This window comes from Zalophus californianus, chromosome 1, assembly GCF_009762305.2.
Source record: "Zalophus californianus isolate mZalCal1 chromosome 1, mZalCal1.pri.v2, whole genome shotgun sequence".
Taxonomy (NCBI): domain Eukaryota; kingdom Metazoa; phylum Chordata; class Mammalia; order Carnivora; family Otariidae; genus Zalophus; species Zalophus californianus.
Window position 1 is genome coordinate 167,103,185 of NC_045595.1, and position 10,217 is coordinate 167,113,401.

The 10,217-nt window shown below is 35.5% G+C and overlaps 1 protein-coding gene across 1 annotated transcript in view; it reads right to left on the reverse strand.

Annotated features, from left to right (window-relative positions):
• The window catches only part of ZPLD1 (zona pellucida like domain containing 1), a 63,365-nt gene extending 57,122 nt beyond the window's left edge, over window positions 1–6,243 (reverse strand). The window contains exon 1 of the mRNA XM_027586167.1: window positions 6,121–6,243. The gene's annotated coding sequence lies outside the window, so the exon portion shown is untranslated. The remainder of the gene's footprint in view (window positions 1–6,120) is intronic.
• Window positions 6,244–10,217: the final 3,974 nt, after the last annotated feature.

Genomic DNA, 10,217 nt, shown 5'->3' on the forward strand with positions numbered 1-10,217 from the left:
TAATAGAAATAAGAAGATACATTTACTGGAGAAAAACTGAAAAGAAATCATTGAAAACCCAAATAAAAATGTGAGGTTTATATTTTGTATTCAAAGCAGAGTTCCCTGAGTTAACCTAAGGAGTTTTAAGAAATGCAGATACCCAAATCTCTCCCCTCAGTGATTCTTTTTTTTAAAATATTCATTTACTAATTTGAGAGAGAGAGAAGGAGAGAGTGAGAGAGTGAGCACGAATAGGGGGAGGGGCAGAAAGAGAGGGAGAGAATCCTCAAGCAGACTCCCCGCTGAGTGTGGAGCCTGACACAGAGCACAACAAAGAATACAATGTGCTACTCTATCCCAGGACTCTTAAGATCACGACCTGAGCTAAAACCAAGAGTCAGATGCTTAACTGACTGAGCCACCCAAGTATCCCTCTCCCCTCAGTGGTCATCCAGGGTTGAGAACAATTGAAATAAAAGAACAAGGTTTTGCTATAACTGAGATTTCCTTTCTAGTTGTCTTTTTTTTATTGGCAAGCAGATTTTTTGAAATTCATCATGGTTCCATAACAGAAATCTGAAAACAGAACCTCTAAGAAAGGACGATGCTACCCAATGCCACAACATGGCAGCTTAGGCCAGTGAGAGTCAGCCAATCAGAAACATAATACATTTATGAAACTACAGAAATTAAAGTAAGGTTGAGTTTTTATTGCTTTGATACAGTTCTGACCAATAAAGTAAAAGGTATAGAATCAGAAGCAAAACATTTACAGAAAAAAGTAGGGATCCTTTTTTTTTTCCCATGGGAGGCTTTTCCTTCCTGTGGCTTTTCTCTGATCAAATGATGCAGGATTTTGTGTTTCCTTAAATAACCATGACATTTGACACCATGCCTGATGAATCCTACAAACAGACCGCCTGATCATGTCATGTCCTTGGTTGAAACCCTTCATCATCTTCAACACCATTCAGAAGAAAATTCAATTCTATGATGTAGCCGAACAAAACAAAAGAAAGAAAAATTTCCTGAGGTAAGATTCCAGCTTACCTGCCCAACCTCAAATCTCTCTACTCCCATGCCCATTCTACCCACTCTACCCTTATATTCCCAAAGATGAGAAGTTATTTCACACATTCATTCCTTTGCTCATTTTGCTGCCTGTCTGGAAAGTTCCTCTTCCCAACTCCACCCCCTCTTATCAGGAACATCTCTCCATTCAGCCCTTCAAGAGTCAGCTCACACATAGCTCTTCTTTCAGATATTCCTTTATCAAAACAACACTTCCTGCTTGTAGAATTGACCACTTCCTATTCTATTTCCACCAGAATTGCACCATTCTACAATAGCCGTTCTAAAAATGTGTTACATTGAGATACAGTTTTTGTTTGTTTGTTTGTTTTTTTAAATATTTTATTTATTTAAGAGAGAGAATGAGATAGAGAGAGCATGAGAGGGGGGAGGGTCAGAGGGAGAAGCAGACTCCCTGCTCAGCAGGGAGCCCGATGTGGGACTCGATCCCGGAACTCCAGGATCATGACCTGAGCCGAAGGCAGTCGCTTAACCAACTGAGCCACCCAGGCACCCAAGATCAGGTTTTATCAGGTCAGCACTATTGACATTTTAAACTAGATAAGTGTTACAGGATGTTGTAACACTATTGTAGCAGATGCAACAGTATCCTTGGCTTCACCAAATGCCAGGAGGACTCCCACTCAAGTCATGACACCCAAAAATATCTCCAAACTCTGCCACATGTCTGGTGGGAGGGGGGTTCAAAATCACCCCAGTTGACTTATATGTACATCTTTGTTTTCCCCTAATAAATCTGTAAGCTTCATAAAAGCAAGAGTATTATGTTCAGCTTTGTATTTAGGATCTAGCAAAGTGCCAGATTCACTACAGATTCCTATGAAATGTGTGTTAAATTAATTATTATCTTGTTATAAAAGGGAGAATGCCATACTACCAAAATATAGAAAATCAAGTATATTAACTTCTAGTCCTGATCAGGATAATGCTTTACTTTTTAAAGATTCTAGCACTAATGAAATTTAATTTTTCAATTTCAACAAAACATTAATTAAATTAAAATCCTTAAATCAACCCACCCATCACTAGAAGTAATTTATGTTGATTTTTATATGATTTTAATACAAAAGAAAATGAGATTGAGGTCTAAGATTACATCTCTATGTATATAAAACTCTTGCATTAAAAATTGCTTGAATTAGTTAATTGATTCAGGTTTTTAAAAAATGTTCATACTTTTTATGTTCTCTAAATAGCTTTTAGTAATTGCTTCACTTCTTTTTTTTTTTTTTTTTTTTTTTTTTTAAAGATTTTATTTATTTATTTGAGAGAGAGAGAATGAGAGATAGAGAGCACGAGAGGGAAGAGGGTCAGAGGGAGGAGCAAACTCCCTGCCGAGCAGGGAGCCCGATGTGGGACTCGATCCCGGGACTCCGGGATCATGACCTGAGCCGAAGGCAGTCGCTTAACCAACTGAGCCACCCAGGCACCCTAATTGCTTCACTTCTTAGAAAAATGTGCAGGTAGCACTTTTTATGCCTTGTAAATAATTTTTTCAACTTTTATAAACTAAAAAGCATCAAACTTAATACAATCCCTTGCTAAGTCTCCTTCTCATTCCATTAATATTGATGGCACACATTTCTATGATAGAAATGACAAAACAAGGAATTTTTAGAAACCAGAGGTATATTACTTTAATTTTAAATACTTATTCAAAATAAGTTTCTAAATAGAATTGCTGCGCCAGAATTCAAATATATGAGCACAAATGCACATTATACACAAATACACATAAGTTTTTAAAATGTATATATTCTATGGTAATGATTTTTAAATCTTAAAAGATTAGTACTTTTTAATATTCAATTATTTTAACTTCTTATATCCAAATTATGATAAATTACAACTGAAATAGAAAGTTAGCCATAAGTTCTTTCCAATTTCAAATTATATCTCATCTTAAAAATGGTTTAATTTGAAAGTACAATTCATGTAATTTACAGAAGGTTTATGTTCAGTGGTTTAATGATGGTGTGTTCAACTGAGAGACAGTATAGTTATATGAGCTCTGGTTATTTAAGCATATTTGAGCAAATATACTTTAAATTCTAACATAGGACACTAAGTGGTCTTCATTTGTTCTTACTCTTCCTAATGATGCAGTTTCATAGTAAATGACTATAGTCTTAGTGAAAATTTCAAGTTAACTCCATTTTACAGAGAACCTGAACTTTTTAAACAAAGCCACTGACATTTTCATTTAACCTCAACTACCTTTTAGCAAACTAAAAAATACCTTTTATTTTTATCATCTGGATCTTTTGCATATATAGCAATAGAAATAACAAAACTGTCAGATTAATCTAACTTTAAATTTGCTGTTCTTAAGGCTTAGCAACTTTATATTTTTCTTCACAGTTTGGCACTATAATATTTTCCAAATGTTCTTGTTATGTTTTAAAAATCAATAAAAATCCAGACATGTAATTTTGTTTTTTTATATTTTTTCTTGTACTAGTATATCTTATTATGAATTCTAGAAAACTAATACTTTAAACTAGGAGTCAGTGAACTCTGGGCTGCAGGCTTAATCCTACCCATCACCTGCTTTTGTATTCCCCATGAGCAAAGGCAGTTTTCAAATTTTTTTTAAAGATTTTTATTTATTGAGAGAGAGAGAGAATGGTAGAGAGAGAGCATGAGAGGGAGGAAGGTCAGAGGGAGAAGCAGACTCCCCGCTGAGCAGGGAGCCCGATGCGGGACTCGATCCTGGGACTTCAGGATCATGACCTGAGCCGAAGGCAGTCGCCTAACCAACTGAGCCACCCAGGCACCCAGTTTTCACAATTTTTAATGGTTGAAAACAGTAAAAAAAAAAAAAAAAATTTCATGAAAAGGGAAAATTATATGAAATTCATATTTCAGTGTCTATAAATGAAATATTATTGGAACACAGCTACACTCATTTGTGTACATATTTCTATGGCTGCTTTTGAGCTACAATGACAGCTTTAAGTAATCATGACAAAGACTAAAAATATTTACTTAATGCACCTTTACAGGAAAGTTGGCCAACTCCACTTTAAACAATTAGTATATGACTCTACATAAAATAATACATAAATCTGGGGGCAGGACACAATGTACTCTTAGGAGATTTCTTTCAGCCCATCTGAAACACTGGTCATTAGTAATAAAATACGTACCATGATGTTCATCCAATATTTGGAAAAGTATTATTGAACTGGTCAAATCAATCATTTACTCTTTTGAGGTGATCTTCATCACATCGTTGAAATCTTGAGAGTTTGGAATTCCTATAATTCCCCACTCAAAATCAACTTAGATACCTAGTAACAATCAGCAATGACTCTGAATCTATGAAACTCAGACTGATGTTTATTTTATCATGTCTTGGTAAAGTTGTATGCCTGGTTTCTAGTTATACCATTTTGTAATGAAGACAAGACACAGCAAACCAGATCAAGCTTAATTTATAGTCTTGACCCAGTTTACATTGCAGCTTAAATACAGAAGGAAAAAAAAGCACAAATTTGGTAAATTAACCAAAAAATTGAATTCCTTGCAAGCAAACATTCCTAATAGGTATTTAAATGATACAAAAGATTATCATCCTCTACTAATGATCTTAATGTTATCCAAGCTTGAAAAAGCTACAAAAACATAAATCTTCAGTAATTCACTGTTTGATGTCATAACTAAATAGATTATAGTCTGAGCATCTGCTTATGGTTCAAAAGTTACCTTTGAAATAAGATTTCCTAGCAGAAAATTCTGATTTTTTTTTTGTTTGTTTATCCTCTGGATCATTATCATAGGCCTTCTTAAAAAGGGGAAAAAGCTTTAAATGTCTTGAAGGGAATGTGGAATTTGTTGCAATATCTAGCATGATCCTGTTATGTGGCTATTAACAATAACAATTATTATATTATCTTGAGAACATTGCTGAAAACCTCTAAAATGAAAGTACAAACAGCATATTTATAGATTTTTATATTTAACCAAGTATTATAATAGTCTATAAAGAAAAATAAAAAATCACTTAGGTACATTAAAAAATGTATAACTAGGAACAATGTTCAAATAATAGCTCCGATATGTGTCTTATCAGATAAAGCTAGTAACTAAAAAATGAAATAATAAAGAAATATTCTATTATATATTAAAAGAAATATTAGGTTTTTAACTAAATTTAACCCCTTTGCGGTTGCTACCAAAGTTATTTAAACTGACAGTTTCTTCGGCCCCTAAAATGAATTGTAAGAAGCCAGTCCACTGTAGCAAAACAAATAATGTCATATTCCTGAGAAGCAAAAGGATTATTATTTCAAATACATGAACCTAAGAAGTGAGTTTTCTCCTTAACACCAAAAACAACTGGTTTTACCAAAAGCAATCTTGGAATGGAAGGAGAGTTAGAGGTCACCCAAGAAATGGGAATCACCATGTTTCCTCCCAGGTTACAGGAGATTCCATGTCAATTCTAATGATACTAGACTCATTATTAAAATTATTTTCATTTAAAAGAAAATCAAACCATAATTATTTTCAATTTTCATATCATCTTTGTAATTAGAGATGATGCCACTCATATTCAAGCATATTTTCTGAAGAGATGGAATCCTGTTGAGATATCTCATTAATGGGAGAGCTGTGGGCTGTAGCCCACTGGGAGTGCACTGTGGATGGAACTCCAGGCTCAAATACAATGGTGTTGCAAAAAGCATGTACAATTTTTGACCTCAGGCTCTAACTTCAAAATTGAAGAAGCTGCCAAAGGAGTAAGTCCTTTCTCCAAATCCAACCCAAATGTTTGGGATGAGACTGCAGTTCACATAATAAAATTTCCTTTATACTTTTCTGCACTCAAATATGGGAAGATGTTTTTCATTTCCTTTTGTGATACTAAGATACTCCCCAGCCCAACCCTTACCCATCACTGGAACCATACCACCAGAAGAATTTTACTGGAGATTGCCTTATGACATTAAAAGAAAGTACTAAATTAAAACGAGTTTTCCATGCTTACTAAAAACATAGCATTTGCAGTCACATTAGGTGGCTTTGGTGCTGGGCACTTACCCAAGTCCCTGGTTCTGTGGAGTCAGCTGTCCTCCATGTGCCTGGTTCTGCTGCATGTGATTGAGTGTTCAAACGCCTGGCCTTACCAAACTTTTTCAGAAAAGATTCAACCCTTCAAATGCGAGAAGAGTTGCTCATTATGAAAAGCCTTTTAAAAAAGAGAAAGGGAGAAAAAAACCCTGGATTTTCGACAAGCAAATGCTTCCACAGTCTCAGAAGGTTTTGCAAGACTAATCATCACCAACATGAAACTTGAGCTCATCTTTTATAGACCTTTGTTTCCTTCCAACTACATCTCTTTCAGTTTTCTTTTCATTCCCTTATTCTTTTTCTCCTACCTGCTTTTGATCTTCTATTTTATACTGCACAGAAGTCTTGAGTGGTATGTGTGAAGTGAGCCATCATCAGCCTGATGAGGGAAAGCCTGCTGGTCCAGAAAAAAAAGAACATAAAGTAAGAAACAAGGCCTGAGATTGGATTGGGGGTCAATCTTCACAGTTATCAATGTCCTGTTATGCTTTGTGAAAGATGTCTGGCCCTTTCAATACTACATTTCATGTAGCGATGAAAATGGGATATGGAATATCATCATGAAAAATGGTTGGATTGGGATCATAATGACTAAGAGGCTGTCAATGCAAAAAACCCAACAGGACCCAATTGTAAAGGAGTTAGACACTGAACCTGCTTCATAATCTCTGCTTTTGTTTAGGGGTCTCCAAACAACATGTCGCACCAGCCTTTGGAGGCTTTGGACCCAGCTGGATGTCATCTAAGCCTTTCACCCCAGTAACCGTTATGATTTCTCATTGGGAAGGAAAGTGGGAAGCTGGGATTCAGGTGCCATGGAAAACTTTTTAGGATATTTTGACCAAAGTAAAGCTTTACTTTATGCACTACTATGCTTAGGGATGACCATGTGGCAGATTGGAGCCCGTTGTGTAGATTTATATTAATCCACCAGCTGTTTAATAATAATGGCTGTCCTGAAAAAGCATATTGCTTTATCAGTAATACCCTGGCATATATCTTTATAAGATTTTATTTTATTCAATTGGCTCAAGATACTTTAACAACATTTACGTTCTCAATTGATTCTGCACAGAGGCAAGTTGCCTATGGCTACTGTGAACTGAGATTAAAATCTAAGAGTTCAGCCGTTTAAGATTTCTAAGTCCATTCCCTGAACCAAATTTTCTCCCCAAATGGTAAGTGAACTTAAAGCTAATGTAACTACTAAAAAATAATAGCTGGAGGCTATTCACATTGCCTTCTATGTCTTGTTTAGTGCTGAGAGAGTGTTGGTGCTTTCTAGACCAAAGAAATCCAGGTTCATGTTTTTCAGAAAAGTGTCAGCTCCATAAACTTAAAACACCATTCTACTCATGAGTAAATATGAGATACATGAATCTACCAATTTTTTGAATACCATTAATATAAATTTCCTCATATTTTTTTTGGTTAAGAACTCTTATTAAAAACATAAAAATGATTCCAGGAAATCTCTTTTAGGTTTCCTAATTATGTTGACAGGAACTGCAGCTTTTCTTCATTCTCCAGAGGCGGTTTTATTCTATAATGAAGATTTGAGCTAGATGTTTTCAAGTGATGTTTCAGGTTTTACTTTGAATACATGTCTGCCATGTTCTTTACCATTTTGAAAGTTAAAATGAAAATGCAACAAGTTCAATCATCAATTAATAAATTCTGTCATTTATAGAAAAAAAATCAGTAGCCTCTATCCTATGAGAAAAAAATGAACATTTCGTAAATATTGAAACCACTCCCCACATTCTCTATAAGTTGGTTAGCTAAAAAGACAGTAATTCCATTAGAGGCTTTCAGCAAGGAAAAGATAAAATAGTTGAGTTAAAGTAACTGACATTATTTGTTATTATTTTGCCATTAAAATATAGTGAACAGTAATGTCATACATTCCACTAACTTCTAAGAGAAAATTTTATCAGTTTTCTGAAAACTCTGAGCCCCTTATTAGGGGATTTCTTGTCTTACAAGCTATCCAACAGGCTGAATGCTTGATTAGTTGTACCTGCAGCATATGCTTGTATCAGGGCATAATTTTAGCTATATAAAATATTCATCAGTATTTGATAGCACCAGAAGTGGAAATCTGAGCAGTTATCCTGTCCAAAAAAAGGGTTTACTTAATGTTTCATAATCAGAGGAAAGGGGAAAAGCAACCAATGAATGCCCTTTAGTTCTTAAAGAAGGCCAAATTTAGACCTCAAAGACACACTGGCCAGTAACCATTTCCTCAAACTACATGGCTCACTCTCGACTTCCTTTAAAAATCATATAACTAAACTCTCAGTGACTGAAGGGCTCCAGCTAGAAAATGAAAGTAAAAAGCCCTCCTTGTTGCATGGAGCTATAATAAAACATAGTGGTAATAAGTCAGTACATTAAGATCTTGCTTACAGGAGAGTTACATCCTTTCTATAATTCAGTATAAATATCTTTCCACTATGAAACATAAAGGCGAGACTTTGTCTTTTTGTCATTACAGTCAAACCCAGAAAGGTGAAATTGACATTCACCAGCAGTCTGTGTAAGGGGTAAGGGACAAAGGTTAATTTCCACTGTCTTCTCACAAAGCTTTCTCTCAGGGATGGAACTGCCTCCAGGGCTCAGTCTTTGCCCTCTTCACCTCAATATGTACATTTGCTTCCCGGATGATTCAATCTCATCCAGTTGTAAAGCATTTACCACTTTCTAGCGTACTACATAATTCACTTATTTCTAGGTCTTCTCCCTCCAGACACCTACCTGAATGCAATCTTTCCTGTGGGTTCTCCTGTTCCCTAATGCTTACTTAGCACCCAGGAGAATGCCTAGTATGTCGGTGGCATTCAATGATATATTTTGAATAAATGAATGAATAAAGAAAGCAGTACAGGATTACAGAAAATGTCTATAACTCTTTCTTATAACTTGTAAGTGGGGAAATATGTTTCTTTCAAAATTAAAGGAAAAGGTAAAGAAGACCACTCTTACCATAGTTTTCTATTAAAGTTTTAGCTTCACACTAAACAACTATATTGTCAAATAAATATCAGAACTTTGTACCTCTTAGCCTCTATGCTTGATCAAGTTTGTACCATGTGAATGTTTAGCCTCAATTTCAGAATTCCTTTTTTTTTATTATTTATTTATTTGACAGAGAGAGAAAAGAGAGAGAGAAAAAGAGAGCACACAAGCAGGGGGAGCGGCAGGCACAGGGAGAGAGAGAAGCGGGCTCCCCGCTAAGCAGAGAGCCCCACATGGGGCTCGATCCCAGGACCCTGGGATCATGACCTAAGCCCAAGGCGAAGGCAGATGCTTAACTGACTGAGCCACCCAGGTGCCCTGAATTCCTGTTTGTTTTAAAATGGACCTAAACTCAATGATATAAAGGAACTTATAAAATATATATATGTCAGGTGTGGGCCAGTGGTGCAATGGATAACGCGTCTGACTACGGATCAGAAGATTCTAAAATATATATATGTCAATTTTTACTTTGATATAACCAATTAATCCAGTAGCCAGAAAATAGTTTTGGTATCATAGATTCTCCCCAATTTACTTTACTTTTCATTTTCTGCTGTCATGTGGATATCTCGTAGATGCACCCCAACGGGCTTCTTACTGCAGAGCTGAGTTGTAGGAGAGCTATGTTTTTCAGGTACTTACAAAATCAGTTGTAGCCCATGTACTCTATATACAAATAAATTGACTTTATGTCCTAATGAGATTTCAGTCCACACAGTATTGTAGACAAATTATATAAGCAGATTTAGCCCCACTTGAAAGAGGGCCCAAGCAAGCTTTATACATAAATGCAATCGATTTCACAGACCAACAAGTAATTTAGCCAAGTATTTTTAATCTCAAGAGTCTAAAACCTGAATGAATTAGCCTTACTTCTTGATCAGCATAAATTGTTAGTTGATAAGTTAGCAAGCAGCAATAAGGTTAGACTAAAGTTTTATTGTGTTGTAGGCATTGTTGCACCACAAAAGGGGAAAATGTTATTAAAGGAATGTTGAATTTATTACTTTAAGACCACCAGTAGAAACACTGATAGATTGTTGCTC